General features: G+C 38.6%; 1 pseudogene; it reads left to right on the forward strand.

The window, feature by feature from the left end:
- The first annotated feature begins 1,496 nt into the window (after positions 1-1,496).
- LOC112637122 lies at positions 1,497-7,236 on the forward strand (annotated as a pseudogene).
- Positions 7,237-7,821: the final 585 nt, after the last annotated feature.

Below are 7,821 nucleotides of genomic sequence, written 5' to 3' on the forward strand. Positions count from 1 at the left end.
CATGGTTGGCCCACGGGGGGGCCGCCATTCACAGAACGGGGGCCGATCGGCTTTCGTCCCTCTCTCCCACCTCAAAGAGGGGCCCCTGTTCCTCCGGAGAACTTCCGATTCTTCCCCTTCTCCTGCGGGGGGAGGGAGTCTTATCACCCGCACCCCTTCTCCTTATCTCCTCCAGGGAGGCCTTCATTCTCTCCATTTCTCCTTTCATTTCTGTCATCGCACACCTAGCGCTTTCGACCTCCGCCGTGAGTCGGGCGTTATCAGCCTTTAGGCTTCTCACCTGCCTCCTCAGGATGTCCAGTTTTCCCGAGGAGGAGGCATCGGCCTCCAACTGCTGCATTCTCAATGCCAGGGTGGTGATAGCTGCCCTGGCATTGAGAGCCGCCACATTTAGCAGCTTCTTACCTGTTCCCTTCAGATTGGCAGAGACCTACGCCACCCTCGCCACACCATCAATGTGGCGGATGGTCTCTGCCGTTATGTCGGGAGTGGGGAGGTTGCTCATCTCCTCCATGAGGTCCTCCAGAGCAGGAAGGTTTTTGTTAACCTTCAGCGGGAGGGCCTCATTCAAAAGCTGGGCCTCCTCCCGCCTCTCTTTCTCCGCCTTCTCCAAGGCCTCTTCCTCCTCCTTCCTCTTGAGCAGGAGGGCATATGCCCCGGTCGTCGGGGGCCGCCCCCTCTTCCTCTTCCACGGTGGGGCGGAACTATCCGTGGCGCTCACCACCGATTCACCATCTCCGAATTCCTCCTCGGAAATGGCAAAAACGGAGTCCGCAGAGGACCCCGTCTCCTCCATCACCTGAGCTGTCGAGGCCGTATCCGAACCTGGGCCCGGGGAGACCGGTGGCACTCTCGGCACTCCTCTCTCCGGCAGGAGGCTTTCCCAATCCTTTATGGGGGCTTCTTCTTCTTCCGGCGCAGGCGTAGACGCCGGGGTGGGACCCATGGAGATCGCGTCGCTCCCCAAACGATTGAGGTGAATCCTCACGTCCTTGACGTTGAAGCCTTTCATCTCAAGACCCCCGCTCTCAGATCCACTGCGCGACCGCGCAGTTGGGGTCCAGTAGGAGGTGTCCGGTGGTGTGCGCCGGATGAGCGACTCTCTTCGTCTTCCGTCCTTGGCCACCCCGAACACGTCCTCTTCCCTCAGCCCGTGTGTGCCTTCCATTCCCATCGTCCTCTCCTCTATGTGCCTATCCGTGGTCCCTTCCATATCCGTTTGTGTGTTATTGTTTGTCCTTTCCATTTCTGTCCTCCATTCCTTTAATCCCACTAACCCGCTACGGCTCCCCTACCCGGGTATACCCTCACCCCGCCGGAAGTGCCCCGAAACATGACCGGCCACACTCCCGACGGGGGCCCTGAGTTCCCCCAGGGGTGCGTTCGGATTCCCCACCCGATGAGCGTTGGGTGACTGGGAGATGGGCGGAGCAAGAGCTGAGTGTTCCATGAAGCTATGGAATCGGAACGGTAACCGAATGGAAATATAAACAAATATGGAAGTTAATAGACAACGATTAATTGTTGCAGCTGTAGTGCTAGGAGATAATTTACTTAGATCAATTGTAATATTTGATAGTGATTCTGACAGTAGCGATAGTGATACTGATGAAGATGATTTACAATTATGAAGAAAAATGATTCTACGCGGCAGATCGCATAAACCTTTGAGATTGGAAGGTTATGTCGAACGTATAATTCCTCTACTCACAAAGGATCAATTTAGAAAACATTTTAGAATGATTCCAAACGTTTTTGAAAATCTTGAAGCATTACTTGGTCCAGTATTATCAGTTACAAATGGAAAAGCAGTGATTCCAGTTAGAAAGTAACTATTAGCAACATTGTGGCTATTAGCTACTCCTGACTCATATCGGTATGTTATTACAAGTAAAATTGATATTTACGGATATATTTACTGCTATTTGTGGATATACTCTTATTGAAAATATGATATAATTTTTCTTTCGTCTAGTTCTGTCGGTGAAAGATTTGATATAGCAAAGAGCTCTCTCAGTTACAGCTTTATGAGAGTTATTGAAGCTATAAATGACATTGCAGGCCAGTTTATCAAATGGCCAAGAGGTCAATATCTACAAGAAGTAAAAACAGGTTTCAGTAAAAACATTGCATTGTGTGGTATTATTGGTGCTATTGATGGCACTCATATTTTGATAAAACAATCCAGGGTATAATATAATTAGCTACAATCATGATAATTATATATGAACAAATATAAAAATAACTTGTTTTTTTCCTTATATGTTTTTCTTTATGTATATTTTAGAGAGATGCCCAGTTCTACAAAACTTATAAAAAGACGTATGCAATCACACTTCAAGCTGTTTGTGATGATTGCTTACGTTTTACAGATTGTTTTGCTGGCTATCCTGGCTCAGTTGGTGACTTGAGAATCTTACGAAATTCAGACCTTTGGAAAGAAATTCAGATCGACAAACAAAATTACTTCCCTGAAGATGAATTTATCATTGGCGACAAAGCTTATCCAGTATTAAGCTGGTGTATTCCTCCATACATAGATCGTGGTCAATTAACTAATGTAAGTTTACAATTAAAATATTTTATATGCTATTTTTTATATTAAAATGAAAGCAGTAACTATTGTTATTTTAGATATTTAAGTAGAGATTTGGGTTTTTTATAGGCTCAAAAGAAGTTTAATCACGAGATCTCTGCTAAAAGATCCGTTATTGAAAGAGCATTTGCGTTATTGAAGGGCAGATTCAGGAGATTGAAATATCTTGATATGAATGTTGATGAGATGATACCTTATGTAATCATTGCATGTACAGTATTGCATAACATTTGTTTGAAGGGTGTTGATGATAATGTAGAAGATTTAATAGAAGAAGGAGCTGAAGTGATCGATGAAGATATTTATGATGTAGGTATAGCTAATGAAGTAGCAGGAGAGATAAAGCGTGACTATCTGTGCAATCTTGTAGCTGGTGTATAGACTTATAAGTAATATCTATTGTCAGCTGAAAGCTTTAATTTATTATTCAAATATAGATTCTATTTTTATAATTGCATTTATGAAAAAATAAAACAGTTATGAAAAACATTCATTTTATTGTTTTTTTGTTACAACTTACATCTAATAAAATCCAGTAAAATAAAAATGCTTACAAACATATTGAACAGCTCTAAAGCTAAATGTTAGAAATTCGAACAGAATTTCACTTGTAATAAAAAAAAACAGATTTTCACTTGTAATAAAAATAAAATATTAAAATATATATACATGTTTTCATTACAGTTTTATCTTTGTGATGCGTTTTTTAAATTACTGACTTATCAATAAAAACAAAAATATTTAAAGAATAAAGTTAAAGAGCAGGCTGTAACTTATGCTGGAATCGACAAAGTGGAAATTGCACACAAGAATTCAAGAGAACTGCTATTATATATATATATTGGTGTAAAGAAAACACATAGTTGTTTCTAAGAAAAAATATGTAATTTGCAATTAACAATTCCATATTTTTTTTCAAAAACAACTGTATGTTTTCTTTATAGCAATTGATTCCTCTCATTATTTTGTACATAAAAGTATTAAGGTAGGATAATCGAAAAATGAATATTTTACTAGATATTTTATGGTTTATGTAAAATTAAGAAATGATTTCAAGCCTCATAACTCGAAAAGTACTCAATGAAGAAATACTTTATTATAGTGTTTCGAAAAGCTCTCGAGATAAGCTATAAGAATAAGTAATAAAAAATAGGGGGTTCCATTAAAAAAATTGAAGGTAGCCTTCATGTGACCTTCAAACAACTTTTCAAGATAAAACCAATGATACCATCTTATGTCCCCCTTCAAGCCATATAACTTTTGTCTGAACAATTTTTTTGTATTCGGCTTACCAACGGAGATATTCAGGTGCATCGATTAAAATGGCCCACCGTGTATATATAAAATTATTACTTCTAAAAATAACAATTTTTAAAATTAATAAAGTTTGCTGCTTACTATATATCCGTTACATTAATATATACATATATATGATGACACTTGAACAGACCTTTATGTCATTTTTCTTCAATTTCTAAAATTTCTTTATTTTTCTAGATATTTATAATAATATTTATTGATATATAATGTAAGGTTTATATTAATGATTTCATTTTATAAAATTAATTTAGAAAATCGCTAGATGCTAAAATTTATATTAATTTTCATTGTACATACTTATATATCCAATAATATATAATTATATACACATATTTTTATCAAGGCATTATCGATTTATACTATCACCTTCAGAATTTGTGTTAAAAATATAACAATAATCGAAAAAAAATTTGATAAGGTTATAGATAAAAGATTTTATATAATTTCTACGACTAATATTTAATAACTGTAAAGAAACAATATTTTTACCTTTTTTGAAATACAAACATTAATAAAACTTTAATAATATCAGTAAATTTTTGAAAAAAAGATTAAGTTACGATAAAATTGGAGAAAAGTAATCTAACCTATCATGAAAGAATCAAATTGTTAGGCACAAAATTGTTTCAACAATTGCAAAGAGCTACACTTTTACTTGTATTATTTGCTAAGAGTAGCCGTTATAAGTTTTTATTGACTCTTGTTAACCTATTGATTGATTTTCCTTTTAATATATATATTTGTTTTTATACAAGATGTCTTAAAAAAAATTAAAAAATAGATTTTATATAAAAAAGTTATTAAGTTTCTTAATTAATTCAAAACTATTTTGAATGTAACTCTTAGGATTCGGTAAATTCTTATATAGAATGTTATGAAGAAAAGACGCTAATGAGTATAGAGGACTATTAATGCAAGAAACGATAACGCGTAACGAGCATTCTTCTTTGTGAATTTTCGGCAATCCATAGGCACGTGGTAAGACCCCCTCCGAACACAAAAGTGATCTATATGTAACGCTAGAAATGTATTCGTTCTCAAGCCAACGCCGTAACAACACTTTCAGTTGAGAAATAATTTTACTGGTCGGGTCCCGGTTCATTACCTCATACGTCATCCGGTCCGACAACAAATCACACATCTTATCAAAATAGTTCGATTTGTCAAGGCAAACGGTCACATTTCCCTTATCCGCCTTTGTAACAATGATATCAGGGTGATCACGAAGGAATTTTTTTGTGATGTTGCTTAGAGATAACAATCGCGAGTCAACCTCCGAAACCCGAGGAGGAGACGACAACAATTTATTTAAAGTCTGGACTCCCAGACATCTGATATTATTCGCAGTTTCGTGATCACATCTTGAGATGTTATATTCAATACTCTTTATTACATCGAACACAAAGCGTTGTGAATTCGGATAGGATCGCAAAGAAAACTTATCACCCAATTGTAGGAGGGATTGTACTTCTCTAGGAATCTCAAATTTTGACAAATTAATGAGCCAACCATTATTCACAGAGTTGATGAGAGACAAGTTATCTCTCATACGAAAGCTGTTGGGATTGATGTCAATGTTGAAAGGAGTGAAGGAGGGGAGGAATCGGTGTAAGTGAGAAAGAAGGAAGGAGGTACTGTTGATTAGGACGAGAGACAGAAAACGATCTTAATTTCCGTTTGTAAAGATTCGTAGGAGAATGGGGAGGGACGGAACAGAAATATTTAATAACAGGAACATTGGGACGAAGGAAATCAGGTTGTTTTCTCGCGAGCCAATTAAGTTTTTTATGTATTCGCCTGTTCTCAGATCTATCAAAATAGTTGAGGCAAGACCGCTGCCTATTGACAAACTCATTAAGAATTCGAACCGGGATCCGGCCAAATAATAACCTCGAACATCGAAGCAGATTATATTGTAAATAACGCAGTAATTTGAACGCATCAGAGATCGAGCTGTAGCAAACGCTTAATGTATCCGCGTACAGAATTTTTAAAGGATAAAGTTGAACTATTATGAAAAAAGCGAATCACATTATTAGTATATTTAAACAGGTGTTGCGGAACGAAGTTGACTCTTTTACATTCCTTCAAGAAAAATATTTTAAATTTAGTAGCAATGATCCTTTTATTGAGATCAATCCAACTCTTAAAGCATTGCTTCATATCCTTTCCAAAACATTGATCGATAAACTTGAAAAAATTAATTTGTAAGGAACTCATTATTCGCCTGAGTGATATCAAATTAAAAATAATATAATCAAATAAAGGTCCATAAGATAAAATCAATAAAAATTCAATAAAAGGCTTTAAGGATCAACGCAATGGTGAAAGAAGCGAAATAAAAACAGTTATATTAAAATAATAACCTATTCAAACGTTTATTTGGTTTTAATGACAAACGCCGCGTTTCGATCCAATTCGGATCCTTATCAATGTCAAATCACGAAAATATAAAATAAAATAGAATAAAGGTGACAGTCATTAGTAATACGTAATGGAAAGACGCAAAAAACAAAATAAATAAATAATAATATAAGAGTCAAAATAGATAGCGCAAAAAACGCTGCTATGTTACGTATTGCTTGATTCAAAATGCATTATGTGAACAGAAAACGTGTAAATCTCTTTTTTTAAGTCCATTGTTACTTTTCTTATAATCAGAATATTTTTTTATATAATAAATGTTTTTCTTATGCCAAAGAGAAGGTTACGTAATGTGACATGACGCTTTTTGAGTTCCGTCACAATTGCCCTGTCGAGGACGAACAGCGTGCGCGGGGTCGTTCCTCGCGCCTGAAAGGGAACTTGAAATAAATATAATCTGATTGTTTAGATTTACTTTAGCTTTAATGTAAGATCCGCGAATAAAGTGCGGCTGCTGTGCGAGCGTGCGTCATCTCCTTTGTACATGAAGATACAGCAAGATAGGGAGTGAGAACCTTTCGGAACCTTACGGCTCACTCTCCTTTCTCCGAAAGGAGAGTGAGCCGTATAGGAAGATACCGGATATACCGCAGAGAATACCGAAGCTATCGCAGGAAGCAAAAGGTCAGGTACCGAGATCCCGCGCCGCCGCCAATCATATACCCAAACTGTATTAATCCAGGCAATTTTCAGACTAAAAGACGGCAGAAAATCCGGACAACGGGGCTAAAAACACCCTCGCAAGTGGCCGACTGGGAAAGGAAGAGGATCCTGAAAAAGACGAGGATACGGCCTGGCCAGCCGGTCCCGTCCCCAAGAAGCCGAAATACCGTCGGACACTGTCGCCCGTGGATCCTGGGCCCCTGCGTAAGGGCAACGCCGTCCAACAGCTGTGATTCTGAAGGGAGCGGAGAATCAACCCCTGTTCATCCGAAAATTGATAGAATGCGCGGAAGATCGGCGCGGGATCTGAAGGCCTCACGGACGCAGATGAGATCGAACACTGTTCGGTGAGCTCGTGCAACGCATACACGTGTTGTTGAAGAGCCTAGAGGAAGCGACCCCGAAGGAAGCCGTAGCCAGCGATCATTGTAAGCCGCCGCACAGGTAGCATAATTATTGTTCATTCGGGATCAATTGGCGTCTTGATTTAGAGAGACCGTCGCAGGGCGACGAATATTCCGTAAAGATTATCGCGTAAAGTATTTGTACTTGTACCGTAATTGCCGGACGCCAGCTGTCCCCGGGTGTCGCGGATTTGTTCCTCTCAGGGGATTCGTGCCGACAGTCTCGTGCCGTACCGTAGAATTTTATATCGTTAATTACCGTTAAATGTTGTTTCGTGTCATATTAAGCGTATATGTTACCGTTATGTTACGTGCCGAAATCTAAGTCCTAGCGTGACGTGGCAATTTTGGTCGTTTCGTATCGCATATCGAAAGGCGGGATTTGCGCGAAAAATTTCTTCGCGAGCGTGTGTT

This window comes from Camponotus floridanus, unplaced genomic scaffold (genome assembly GCF_003227725.1).
Source record: "Camponotus floridanus strain SB8 unplaced genomic scaffold, Cflo_v7.5 scaffold132, whole genome shotgun sequence".
In the NCBI taxonomy this organism is placed as follows: Eukaryota; Metazoa; Arthropoda; class Insecta; order Hymenoptera; family Formicidae; genus Camponotus; species Camponotus floridanus.